The following is a 14,866-nucleotide window of genomic DNA, read 5'->3' on the forward strand; positions in this document are numbered from 1 at the left end:
TCCTGCATAAACAAGTGCAGCTTTAGCAACAAATCAACAACTTTTTCTGTCTCTGCAGAATGTGACTCCCAGTGTCATTCATATACTGCTGCACTGAAATAGACCACACATAAAGTGTGCTGCAGATTTTTTTTTTTAATGTCCTTTATGTCTGATGACAGGATTACAAGTTTCAAATAATTCTTTAGCTTTAGTGTTTTCTCTCCAGGTCACTGTCTTTTGAGATAGTACTTTAAAAACACCATATTATGTTGTATTTCTGTATGACTGCTACTAGCTCATTGTGTTTCTTGACCAAACCCCCCTTTCCTACTTTCAACATGCATTAAACATAATAAAAAATCAGGTGTCAGATTCAAGGAGTTGTTACAGCAGCACTTATACTTGAACTTGTTATGTATGATACATACCAAGTGCCGGGAGAACAGACTTGCTGCATAGTAATTTTTAGACAATTTCTCAAAAAAATCTTCTTCATGTGGCCCAAATACGCTCATGATAAAATAGATGTCTAAGAACACATTAGCAGAGTGTCGGGATATTACATTTAAAATGTCATTGTCTTCAATCACTTAAAAAAATGTTTAGGCATTCTAAATAACAGGCTGACTAATGATGGCATCAGAGGAGGTTTCTGCATTTTCTGCTCAGAGTGCTGACTTCTTACAAGACTGCCAGCTAAAATATATTTCAAACAAACAAATATATTTCAACTGCACACCTTAGAGGAAAGCTCTATTGTGGGTGTGCCAGACTTTCTGCAATCATTAACTTGCTTTTCTTGGCAGAAGGGTAGAATTTTAGAATTCATAAGAACTGGGGTGGAGACAGGGAGTTTTATGAATAACTCATCTGTGAAGTGAGTATTTGGCCTTTTTTTATTTAAAGGCAAGTAACTGCAAATTCCTTTTTAACAGGAGTAGAGCCCCAGCTGATCTCAAATTTTTATTACAAAAGTTTTCAGAGATCTACCATCCTTGATCCTTCAACATCTTTTACCAAGGTGAACTGGAAACTAATGAAGCCACCCAAGGTCTCTCAGGCTTTGGATTTTAAATGAGATATTTTCTGTTGCTACCCCTTGTCAACACTGCACTGGAAGGAAAAATTCATTATGGAGTGACAATTTCAGTTTTCCTCTTAGCAACAACTTCTGGGTAAGTCTATGGCATTCAAGATCCAAGTCTTCCGTTGCATCCCTTGAAATTCAACCAGATTATGTCACTTATCACCCTTGCCTTCATTTTGACATACAAGGATTACTATGAGTTTTCTTAGAATTTTAGTACCATAGCAACTTTTACTCCAAACTTTTTTTTATTGTATATTTTAAATTTTAATTGGTTGCTCTTCAGGATCATTCATATTTCCCTCTTTTCCCAGACTTTACTTCCCGTTTGCTCTGTTTTAAAGAGGAATGTATGTGTTTGTAAAAGCTTTTTTATTTTGCTGATTGGTGATTCTGGTTTTTTTTTGGTCCTGGTAAAGTCTGTTCCTATAGGTGGCATAAATATTCGCTGTCTTTCAAAGATGGGATCTCGAAACCATTTCCACACTTCTAGATTTAGGCAAGGCATTTCAGGATCACCTCAGGATATTGAGTCATTGACAATAAAGTGTCCACTGAAAACTAGTGGATATTGAGATTTTAGAATTTAATGTCACAAGATGTTACAGCTATCTGAAGCACAAGTAGACTCAAAAGGAAAGTATATTGATTTATAGAACAGGCCTGTAGAAAAGGTCAATACTTACCAGTTATAACCTTCATGCATTTCTAATTGCACGCCTGCTTTCTTCCATTGAGCATTGTTTCAATTCTCTGAAATAGCTGTAGTTAAATAAGGTGTCTATATAAACTATATAAATGAAGAGGACATTGAAAAATATCACTTGTACTTCATATTGTTAGGCTGTCAACCATGTCAAGTTTCCTGAATTAGTCATGTAATAAATGTGATTGTGTGTACCATACCATACAGTTTTATTATTCTTTGGCTCTTGTTGGCAATATTTGTTCCAGCAGTTTCAACAGAGGTCAGGACAGTGACAAACAGGACAGTGGAAATCTGCACATAAATGGACTAAGACTTTACAAGGATCCTTCAAGCATGAAATAGCATTTGAGAGAGAAAAATAAATATTTCCTGCAGGGGATATCTTCCTTCATACTGAAGTAGGTACTGTCATGTCATGAAATAAAATCTATAAATATGCCTTTTTTTGCATATTTTCAGCGTGGCAAATAAGTTCCAGGACAATCTCTCCTGTTAGTTCTTCTTATGTGTTGCCAGTAGGCAGACTGGAATACTTGACTGCTGGGTTGCATATGTACCATAAAATTGTCATGTTGTCAGATAACGAGTTACAGACATTCAGGTTTTAGTCTATGCTGTTTGTATTATATATAATACAATAATTATAGACATGATATAATTGTACTTGAACACAGGAAGTTTGTCTGTCAATGGAAGATAAGAAGATAAGAATGGAAGATAAGAAGACCAGAGCTAAGTATAAAAAAGTTTGTATTAACTAACAGAAACCTACGTTGATGTACAATAAGTACAGAGGAGTTATAAAGAAGTCATATTTCTCTGTGTGGTTCTATGAGCTAAATCAATATTATGGGGACAAGCCTTGAGGCAGCACCAAAGGACTCAATTTTGAAACATGAATGTTGGCCAGCATTTGATACAAACTTGCTAAGAATAGCTCCTGTGTTAGTTAATATATCCAAGTTAGGGATCACTGAACCTCTAACACAACCATCATGAATTATACAAAGGTGTAAAAATTAAAAAATAATGTGCTTTTACCCTTTCAATACTAATGCCTATATAAAGTTCCTTAAGGACTCAGAAACACTAAGGAGCTTTTAGTCTGGTTGGTTACAGAAAAAAATCACCAGAGACATCAATATCGCATGACAAAACTATGTACTTTATTTAGTTCTAAACATAGAATAAGTCTCACAGCAATCCAATTAGATCTGCATTTGGGTAAGCATCCTAAGCTGTCTTTCTCAGAAATTTGCTGCAGTCTTTGAGCATTCACCTGTCTAAACACATGATAGCTGCATTGTGAGGGGTGGGGGGGGGGGGGGGGAAAGAGCAGGAAATAAAAGGAAAATACTGAAAATGTATGAAGATTGAACTATCAGAAGCTACTCTTGAAGAAGAAGGCTAGTGTATACTGGTATGTTCATATGAGAAAGCTTTTTCTTGCTGAAATAGCTCTGAGGCTTATGTACAAAAAAAATCAGTCTCTGTAAGGGTATCATCTTTCCCAAGTACTTACTTCAAAGCAAATAATAAAATAAAAAAAAATTAAAAATAAACAACCAGTATAACAGAGGTAGCCCACATCCAGAAGAACTGGAATAAAATCTCAGTTTTGTGGATGCCAAAGTGGAAGATCCTACTGGCTTCACTGGAAACACCATTTAATCCATGGAGTATTTCAGAACATTCTCATTTGCTCCACTTAGAGCTAACACTCACAGGGTTTTGACACCATCCAAAGATGTGCACATATAATTTGCATCATCTTAAGCAAAAACAGTGTGGATATCTGAGATGTCAGTGCAGGTCTCTATGTGTGGGATTAAAGGAAAAAAGCTTAGGTTACAACCTGGAGCCTGGGAGATTTTCTTTGATTTTCTTTCACATTCATGAGCTGATCAGATCTACCACAGCTAGCATGAGAAATTTCATGAGCTTCTTTGCAGGCAAAATGTATTTTGCTATATTTAATGTCATTCCCAGCTGCCAAATAAAATTGGTGATATGCATCCTGGAAAGAGAACTTAGTAAAGGCAACCATGGACTCCTTTCTGTGGAGACTCCTCTCTTACATCTTTCCTATAAAAAAGAATTGTCAGTTCATCATTGGAGGAGGGAAAATTACATAATGGTTATGTGGTATAGTAAATGTTTATTTAGTTAATTTATTTTTTAAATAAAGTTATTAATTTGCAATTCATTTCTCCTCAACTTCTGTAAATAATGAGGAGACAATATAAAAAGAATGTTCTTTGATGATGCACATTGTTATATGTACAATACTTGTCAGTTTAGTTTGAAAATGATAAATTATTCAAACATTTTCTCACTGAGGTCATGTAGTTGTTTTATGTGTCAGTGAGACAGGAGTTTTATTTTTTGATTGCGTCTCTAAAAGAAAATGACCCTAAAAAACTCAGTACATTCAATTTGTGTTATTCATCCTCAGCCCTGAAGAGGAAAAAAATCAACAAAGAAATATGAGGAAATATTAAATATAAGGAAATATTATTTAATATAAATAATAAATATAAAGAAAATGTACTAATCATGTCCTCATTAAACAAATATACAAAAGACTCCTGAAACTATAATATTTGTTTTTCAGGTAAGTTATGAGTTTGAGGGAATTGCCCTTTGTATATGACAAGCAATATAAAGTTATAATACAATTTTAAGATGATCATAGCTAACTATCATCCATATTCTCCCTTTTAGATAAAGAAGAAAATGAAAAATCAGTTGATCTGTAGAAGGTCTGTTATCAAGTTATTTAGTAGTCACACACTGGTAGCTGATTGATAAAGGTAACTATTGAACTATTTTGACCCCAAATACTTCAGTGGAAAAATGAGTTTTAGTTCATGTATTTGCATATGTGATAAGCTGGGATAATGAGTCTTGCACATGAAATGAGTAACATGTGATAAGCTGGGATAATGAGTCTTGCACATGAAATGAGTAACAATAAGGAAAGAGATAATGTTTGAAAAATTGCAGGGACACATTTATATCTGGAAGAGATAAAAGATTAATGATGATGGTTGACTTCAGGTCCTCATCTTGTTTTTTTAACAAAGACTGGCCTTTAGGAGGTTCTGGATAGAATATATAGATATTATATATTTTTATGTGTATATGTGCATCTCTCACTCTTTCTCTCTGTGTTAACATCTGAACCTCTGTAAACCAGTCTTTGAGTGCTATTCGCTGTGCTGGCATTGAAGCATATTTGATTGTTGTAACATTTTATTTATTTTTAAACAGAGGAAATACCTTTTTTCCCCCAACAACTAGAGTACCTCCCATTCTGAGTACCTTGCCAGCCGCTTCTTACCTCTTCCTAGCGCTTGGGAACTCTATCAGTTCTCTAAATTTTTCTCTTGTGGTACATTCACTTCATCCTACCCAGGTTATATGTCTTGCCTGCACAGAGGATATCTTGATGCAACTGCAATAGATAAATCGTACACTGTAAGAAGAGACCCTTTGGGTACTGTAGTTTATACAGGTTCAAGAAAGGAAGCAAACTTAACCACCAAGAGCATGTTTAGTATTGTGCAACTATTATCAGAGAAAAACAGCTTGTAGAACAATCAGAACTGTTCTGCTATTTTTTTTTCTTTTTTTACTATGTTTGTACATAATACAATGCAATGTTGCATATCTTTTTAGGAAGCATATAGAAATTTCTCTGTTAATTTTCTGGGAATTTCATGATATATCATCTTATGGTACATCAGGTGCAAGGACAGTAAGTTGAATGCTTGTGGGCTATTAATGAAGTAAAGTTTAAATTAGGTTTAGCTAAGGAACTGGTTTTTACAGTTTTTTACTGTACCTATGGCTTAAGATACAGTCAATAATTTACAATTTAAGCATTATAGTTTTCAAAGTATCTACTTTTAGAAAAGATAAAATAAGGCAACAACATGTAAGTATCAGGGAAAGATGAGTGAAAATCAGTACACAAAACAAACAAAAACCCTTTCCATTTGTCTTACCTTAATTTCATTTTGCCTTGATTAAATTTTTTTTAAGATAGAATTTTAAAGCAAAAAGATTTGCTTTTCTTCACTATTTTCCACTTCAGGGCATGTGACCTTTGGACTCAATTGTCCAGTTCTCCACAAATGAAGAACTTTAGGTTCTGGTAAAATTATGTTTTGTATTAGGGTTATAGAAAAAGAGTTTGCAGGAAAGCCTCTTGAAATATAACACATGGAATTAGATGGGCACTTTGCAACATACAGAAAATTTAGTTTTTTATGTTTTTTGGTACAAGTGGAAGACAGATTGCATAATCCATGAAGCACCTACTGTGCATAAGATATCTGCCAAAATCCAATTAATGAATGTGGAGAATTGAATATACAAATGCACACTGGAAGTACAGCCTTAAGCACTCCCCATCAGGCCATAAGCCAAATTTAACATTCATGTCCTACATAGTTCATATAGTGCCATATCCTAAAGTCTTTATCTGGCAAAATTCTCATTGCCTAGAAGTCAACAAGAGTTTTGCCAATTTGTTCAGTAGGGAATAATTTTTTGGTAGGTTTGAAGTGTATCTCCCTACTGTACAAGAGAAAGTCTATAAAGATGCTTCATTACTTGCAACTGTTTCTTTTTTCCATGTCTTCTTCTTTGTGGACTATATTTATCTCTGATAAATACTGTATCTTCCTTTGCTGCCATGTGCTATGCATGAAGCATGAAAAAAGCAACCCAAACCTGAAAGCAGGACATACAAAGGTAAAGAAACCTCTGTTCTGTAACCTAGTTGCATTAAGCCAAAAGAAAACTCGAGGTGAATGATATCTCCAATTCTCAAAAGATCAACTCAGCATACCTGTTTCACTCTAAACCAGGAATGTCTGAGAGGTAAGATTTTAAACAGTGATTTATTCTTGCCTTTGAGTGTTGAGGTACAAGACTATATTGGGAAATAAAAAAACTTGTGAGGCTTTCAGGGTTGCACTGAATGATATTTTGTTTACAGGGAGCTGGAGAGAGCACAATTTTTCCAAACTCTAGATTTGATGGAAAGCTTTTAAAAATAGAGTTACATTTTTCTGACTTGTTTCGGGTATATTTTTCAATATATTTGCATTTACTACTGATTTATACACATTAGTGCAATATCTTTAGTGTACTGGCTGTTGGAGAGCTTCTTTAAGCATCTGCTGATTTAGAATTTGTATCTGGTAAATGAAACCTTTAAACACATGTTGAAAGGGCCTGTAATCTCACAGGTTCTACTCATCTTTTGAGTTTGTACCCTCCTAATTAATTTTTCCATATTTACTGAGGGCCTGTAAACAAGACCAAAATGAATGTACAACCTGCTCTACATCCTAGTCTTCTCTCTGATCATGCTTAGTGGCACTACAGAAAAAGGTAACTTGATGAATGTATAAATCCAAAATGTGGAAAAGGTATTTAGCCTAGATAACTTATGCAATAGAACTGATATTTAAAAGGCAGCTTATGAGTTTCCTAATTTATGTACAAACTGGCACTTTGAAGTTGAAGACACTCTATCAATCTGTCTAGTACAAACTTGGGATTCTGTGGCTGCCCTTATGCAGTATTTCTCATTTGTACTACTGAAAATTCAGGTTGATTTCCTGGATGGTTGAAAAGCCAAGGAATTCTATCTCTGCTTAGGCTCAATGATTTATGGATGATATGCTAGCTCTTTTTCTGTCCACCAACCTAACGTCACAGCAGCTTACAAGCTGCAGTGTCACTAAGACAGTTGTTATTACTCTTTTTTAAGCCCAGCAGTTGCACTTGCTCTCAATTCTTTAAAACAGTCAATTGTGACAGTAACTATGATGTATTCTTTCCCTTTGTACAGGAGACAGAATTCTGCAGCACTGTTCATCTATCTGGTTCCCTTGCAGGCTTTTCACCTACTGCCGTAATTTATTTTTCTGAAGAATACCTCTTGAGAATAAACACAGATATAGGAATATTGTATTGTTTATGTGCAGTTGTGTGTGTGCCCAGTTTTCTTTTTATACAACTTTGCTCTGTGCCTGAGGCTTTTTCCTCTATTTATTGCATATATCTGCCCTCTTCCATCCCACTTCATTCTATAGATTAGCCTAATCCAGACACTTTTTAGTGGCACTCCATTATGACACTTTACAACACTGCATAGATTGCCAAATTAAAAAGTAAAGGTTTCAAAAATCCTTATTGTTAAGGATATTATATGATCTGATTTTCCCAATATTTCTTACTGTTCTGTTTTAACTCTAAGTTTACATGAGTTAAAACATTTATCTTCTAGATCTTTCCAGCTTTGTTACAGCATTATTTTTATTGTGACAGTTTGTGAAGAGTGAAAATTTTCAGAGTCATATTTTTGACTATTTTTCTGGTTTTATGAACTGGAAACTCTGGTGTGTAAAATTATCAGAAACTAGTAATAGATAATAAAGGTTGCTCTAAGTAAGATCAGAATTATTCAATTTGCATTTGCATGCAATGTTTCTCTGCCACCAGATAAAGCAAAACTTTTACAGTAATTTTGCCATATTAAGGTGTTGAACAGAAACGAAAACTGATTATCACAGTTTGAAAGTATTCAGGGAAAAGAACAGGCTTTGTTCCCTTTGTTCCCTCTATCTTGCATTATCCTGGAGAAGGCATTGCTGACAAAAAGGCAGAAGACATGGGTCTTCTTCTTCTCCTTCTTCTTCTTCTCCTTCCCTTCTCCTAAGTCGGTCACAGACCTTGGTAGCAGGACTGTCAATTGCTCAGTAAGTCAGGGTGGAAATGAAAAGTCCTGCTTTTCTGTGGGAAATTCTGTCTTGAACTTCTCTGTCATTGTTTAGATACTATTTCACTCTCATTCTGAATTTTAGCTTCAATTTCCTCATTTAGTTTTTCAAATTCATGGTGATTAGCCCTGGCTAACAGGCCAACTCTCACCAAGCTGCTCGCTTACTCCCTTTCCAAGGCAAGACAAAATGAGAAAAAGAAAGCACATGGGTCAGGACAGGAAGAGCACTTGCTAATTGCTACTGTGAGTGGAACCGACTTGATCTAAGGAAAATTAGTATAAATGTATTTTCAATTAAACAAGATGTAGATAGTGAGAAATGAAGAAAAACATTAATGTCTTTCCTCCTGCTTCTCCCAGGCTCAAGTGCACTCTTTCATCCCTGTGTCCTCCCCAGCAGCGCAGGGAGGATGGGGGGGCAGAAGGCTCTGTGATCAGCACGTAATTGTTGCTGCTCTTTCTGTTCCTTCTTCCTTCCATAGTTTCCCTCTTCTCCAGCATAACATCCTCACAGATCACAGTTCCTTCAGGGAAAGCCCATCTTGTCTGGAAGGACCCTGTCCAAGGGCTGTAATGGGGTATCTGCTGTGGAGCCTGAAGCACCAGGTCCTCCTCCTCCTCCTTCTCTGCCTTTCATGTTCACACTGCTGTTTCTCACTGGTTTCACCCTCTCCTCTGTGCCAGTGGCATCCTTTGCCTTTAATTTGGTGCATTTTCTCAGAGTCACCACTACTTGGCTGCAAGGCCCAGCTATGCCCTGCACTGGGTTTTTTTGGAAACAGCTGCAGCTGATCATGCTCAACACAGGTCAGCTCTGGTCTCTCCTCTCAGAGGACACCGGAACCCCCCTGGGCAGCACCTGGGCAGCTGCAGTCTGTACAAAGACTTACTCATCTGCTCTCCTCATAATCTGTTTGATATGCAAGCACACTGCATAAATTAAAAAGTAGAAAACCTATATGCAAACAATTTAAATCCAAAACCAGAAACACTGAGTTTTTCCTTATGGAAGCAAGAATTCATGTCTGTAATGTAAGTGCCAGGCGGTATGTAGATCCCAACCCTATCACAGTCCCTGGTAAGGTGCTAACTAGATAGACACCAGCTGCTTTGCACCCAGGCTGTGAATTGGTTGCTTGGGGATGGAACCTGAAAGAGATGGGATGCACTCTATCCAGGCTCTCTTACTAGGTGATGTGGGAGAGAGGTTCAATGTGCATAGGTCCATGCTCCCCATCCTCTCTTGCCAGGCAGAATATCTTTCTTTTAAAAGCAGGCAACAACTATGCAAGTATCTTAGGCTTTCCAGGGCTGAAGAAGAATATATTTTGACATTTCAGACTTAAGTTCTACTTTTGAAAGGGATTTTTTTGACTCCTGATTTGTGGCATTTTTTAACTTTTCACCTGTTTATCTAGAACAGCTTATAGTTCTTGAGCCAGTGGGAGAATTTAGGAGCAGAGTAAAATGGTGAGATAATACAAAGGGAAGAGAAGATAAGAATGCAGTAAATGACAGGTCATCTCACCCTGTTGGAAGTCTAGAGAGAGTCATAGCCCTTCTCAGTGTCTGGAAAGTCTGCTAGGTAGACTTCTCTGTTCTGCACACAAGACATCTCCTTTCTCTCTCTGCTCTCCTTCCTGTGGTCCATGAGCCCTGCTCCAAATCAAGAAGTCACTGCTGTCCTCCATCCCAACACTTTCCGTGTTGTTCTTCAGTCTTAGCTGTACTAAAAAGGTCATTCTGCCTACAAATGATTCCCTCACAGGATACAATTTGACAAAGAAAACATCAGGACGCATCTATCATTTAAGAAGTGCTCTTACCTAGGCTACCTCTACCTAGCTCCTAACAGCTTTCAGTTTATAAATTTCTTTTTAGAGATGATGTGAAAAATTTCAGCTTTTTCACAATTGTATATAACAACAAATACATTTTTTTACAATAACTTCTCTTTTAGAACATTCAATTTTTTTTCATATTTTAGATCACAGTGCCCTGAATTTTTTTGCTGAAAACATGCGTGATACACAGCTGAGTTTCAGTCAGCCTTGCAGCTTTTTCATTTTGGTCATGACAAAGTATTAGTTTCCAGTGGAATTGTCTCTGATATTCTCAGATTTCTTTGTAACCTTCAAAGTGAAAAACCCAACTTTTTCTCATTTGTTTAGGTTGCTTTTACCTGACAAGCAATTCTGCCTTTTCAAAGTAAAAGAATGTTTAGTTACTGCTTTAGTTTTACCCACATTCTCAGCAGTTTTCTCATAGCATAGAGTTCTACATTACAGTAAGACACTCACTCTCACTTTGTTTATAACTCTGTGCTGTGTTGTATGCCATTCTCATAGGGAAAACTTTTCTTAGTTTTCCTACAAAATATCACAGAAACATTAATACATTGGGTTTTTATGGAGTTTTTCAGCTTGTCAACCTCTAAAAAAATAATTTGGGTGTTTGTAAAGACAGCACGATTCATGGGGAATGTCTCTTAAAGTCCATGAAATTATTTAAATAGCTTAAAGACCTCCTACAGTTCTTGTTTTATTTGTGAACTGTATGACACATTACGTTCACTTCAACCAAATTTATGTTGGTGTTTTAGTCAGCAGACACACAGGGCATAAAAACTCATAACAATTTTTTCTGTCTAATATGCTTTACATGAATACATTGCTTTATATTGTCTGCATGTACCTTATTATGATCTGAGCTTCTTAATTCATGGTGGAATTACAAATAAAACCAGCAGGAATCATAAACAGAAAAAAATACCTGCTTTCTGTATTTGTGAAAATAAAAGCTTTTTCTGATAGTGAAATTGCTTTAGAAGTATGTGTATTTCATCGTAGCTATTCTAATTTCTTTCTTCTATCACAATTTTTTTTTTGTGTAATCTTGTCTGTGCAACATTTGACTTATAAATCTCCTTTTTTGTCTGATTTTTTTCATACCTTAATCTTACTTTAAACATTCTACCATCTCTAGCTGGTGTAAAAGGGCCAAAGAAATGAAGTTATATCTATGCCACCTAGGAATCTCCCCAGGTATTGTTTTAATTGTTGTACAATTGTAAAATCCTAGATTTTTATCTTTTCTCTTTTTATCATAAGAAGCTTCCCTTTCTGCTACATGGATTTAGCAGGTTTTTAATATTTTGTACCCATTCTCAATATATTTCATATTCTTCAAACTGTACCTTTTAAACTCCAGTATTTTTGTTCTACTAGCCTTATGAATAGTCTTTTGACTCCCTAAAATTTGATGCTGTTGCTGTTGCTCTACAATCACATTAATCAAATCTTCACCAACTTTTGTCTCATTAATCACATATATTTATTTTTCTTGGGGACACATCCAAATACATGTCTGGCCTGCTTGATTGCTCAGAAGATTTGAAAAGAAATAGCTCCATTTTACCTCCAGAAATAACTTTCCATGGTCATTTCACAATTTCTATTCTAGTCTATGCCAGGGTAATTGAAGTCCTCATGATTAATGATGTGCCTCTTTAAGAGAAACTGTTATGGATACAAACTTTTCCTGACCTGTCTCTTTTTACACTGGTTTGCACATTTTTATCTATTTCCTTATAACATAGTTTGTACCTTGTCTGTCATACATTTCTATCCAGACTGCTCCCATTCTGCTAAGCCATTCTGCATGCAGAATATAACTTCTCTGATCTTAAAGATATATTGTCCTTTACTGCATATACTCTCCTGTTACTATGGTGTTTTCATAACTTCTGAGATTTCTGAGCCAGCTCTCAGTTAACCTACAGTAATTAAGTTATTTTTGTCTAAACACATATGGTTTCAACTCTGCAATCTTCTGTCTTTATATAATCCCAAAGAATTCATGTAAAACAAAGGCTTTCTTGGTTCACTTTTGTGAAGAAAGTCTTCGTATCACTTTCACTTCACTATTTTCAACAGTCTGCACTATACTACCTTCATTATGACCTTCTAGAATAATTTGTTCTCCTTTTATTGTAACTGTGAGTCATGAAGTTGTTAGCCCAAGGATGTGCATGTATAGGTTGGGATCATTGTAGCTTCAAGGGACTCACCAGCTTGAAAATCTTACAGAGTGAGGGACTGACAGATGATTAGCGTGATCCTTGACTAGAGAGGAGGCATTCAGAATCTGGGACAGAATTCAAGGGACACAGTGTAGATTGAAAAGCAAAACATACTGTCGTAGGAAAGGCAGATATTAAAATTTTTTATAGAATAATCATCTAGAACAAATAGTAGCTTCAGATAAACAGAATCATAAAATAGAGTTATTGAATGGCTTGAGTTGGAAGGGACCTTAAAGATCATATAGATCCAAATCCCCTGTAGCAGCAGCTCTCTGGCCACAGAGAGCAACACATAACTTTCCCAGGCCTTTCTGGGAAAGGCTGTGAGAAGATCAAAAAAAAGAATGAGAAACAATCCTTATCTTCACCTGCTGCACCTGTTACTGTGAACATGTGGGATGTGTTATGGAAATTTGTTTACCAAAGGGTAGTTTCTTAATTAGGCAATGATTATGGTATTTGGATTGGTGGACCAATTAGGTCCAGGTACCATAACTGTCTATAAAAGCAATGGGTTTCTTAATAATGATATAATAAAGAGATTGATCAGCCTTCTGTGAATCATGGAGTTAATGCTAATTATTACCTGGCTAAGAACGCCCTGTGGCGACAATCCTCTACTGTGGATAGGGATACCTTCCAATGGAACAGGTTTCCCAGTGCCCCATCCAACTTAGATTTCCCCTTCCAGGATGGGGAATAAAAATTAGAAACCTTAAAACAAAGTGTATCTTAAGTAAAAGGCTTGGGAATTATTTGTTATTCTTGTTTTGTTCTCTAGCTGATGATTACATCCTACCCCCTCTCTCACCTCCCCACACCCTCCCCATTCCTTTATCTGTCTCAAAAGAAATGAAAGGGGAAAATAAGTACATCATGTCTTTTGTTTTTATCTCATTTTTTCATCAGCCACATTTCTTTTTGCAGTTCTTACCAAAAGTCAGGAATAAAAGTGACATTTCTTACACCAAAAAATAAAGTGGTGTGACATAATGCAGACATTAAGGGCATGAGAAGATGACAAGGAGGATAATAGGTAGAGGGAGAGGGACCAAGTTCAAAACTTGTGTGTAGCCTCCTGAGGCTGTTATTTTTAATTGACTGAGCTTTTGGAATAATCAGTTGCTAATGAAATCTAGTATTTCATCACTAAACCTTGCCTTTAATTTGCAATTAATCTGTGAGTACCTTTGCCCTTTCTTCAGTAACTGTAGAAAATAGTGTTGAAAACATCATTAAAGTCTGTAGGATTTCTCCCACTCTGAATACTTCTTTACAGGTCCAAACTTCCTGTGCCTTGTGCTATAAATAAATTTGCATACTCTTTCCATGAGGGCTTTTAGCTTCAGCCCTTAAGTAAATAAATAAAGAAACCACTATCCTATTGCCCATGTCCTTTCAACAGAACACACTGTCTATTAAGATGAGCTATTCCTTTATTGCTGAATGGCTGTATTCGCTAGTCCATGAATTTGTAATTTAGCGTGTTTACTGCAGTCCTGGGATGTGTACTGCTTAAAATGTTCACTGGGGACTTTGTCATTTAGCTGTGTCATATTATTATACTGGGTAATGAAACATAAACACATAATGCATGTAAATAACAAAGTGTCAGCTGCCTGCCAAAATATAAAGAGAACATGAAATGTGCCTTCCATCACAATCCCAGATAAAACAGCACAGCAATCTTCTAGAGAAATTAAAAAGTTAACTTGTTGAAATTATTACTCTTCCTTTTCAGTAAAATAAATATAAGGAAAAGGAGTAGGCTCTTTATTTTGTAACATTTCCCAATCTTAGTTCCCTACTATGTTTCTAATTAATTGTTTTTATTTTAATATGATCCTGGAATAACTCTTTCAGCTGTTAAGTGCACACTCCTATACATATCCATCTTCCTGGCTTCTTCCCGGCAGCTGTCCTTTTTCTGTCTCCCTTTGCTGCAATCTTGACAACAGATACTTGGCATTTTCTTTCTTTTACACTTACCCTTAGCTTGACCTTAGTACTTAGAATGAACTAGGCTAAAGAAGAAAATCTGGCCCAGATATATGCATGCACACAGTAGCAATTCATTTCCAGATGAAATTTCAGTTTTCCAAAATCTGAGTTTGAGAAATCTTTCACATTCATTTATCCCCACTTGTTTATTTGTATGTCTTTCTCTCTCTCTTTTGTAGATTGCCTCATATTGCATATGGA

General features: G+C 36.0%; 1 long non-coding RNA gene across 3 annotated transcripts in view; it reads left to right on the forward strand.

The window, feature by feature from the left end:
• Positions 1 to 898: 898 nt before the first annotated feature.
• LOC119698186 overlaps positions 899 to 14,866 on the forward strand; it is a 48,469-nt gene continuing 34,501 nt past the window's right edge. Inside the window, exons 1-5 of one of the 3 annotated variants that reach the window (XR_005256085.1) lie at positions 899 to 1,157; positions 2,024 to 2,176; positions 4,503 to 4,591; positions 6,498 to 6,668; positions 7,097 to 8,371. This is a non-coding gene — a long non-coding RNA (uncharacterized LOC119698186). Of the gene's footprint in view, positions 1,158 to 2,023; positions 2,177 to 4,502; positions 4,592 to 6,497; positions 8,372 to 14,866 lie in introns of those variants that run through there. The other 2 variants (XR_005256083.1, XR_005256084.1) reach the window with 2 other exon arrangements.

Source organism: Motacilla alba, chromosome 2 (genome assembly GCF_015832195.1).
Source record: "Motacilla alba alba isolate MOTALB_02 chromosome 2, Motacilla_alba_V1.0_pri, whole genome shotgun sequence".
NCBI classification, from domain to species: domain Eukaryota; kingdom Metazoa; phylum Chordata; class Aves; order Passeriformes; family Motacillidae; genus Motacilla; species Motacilla alba.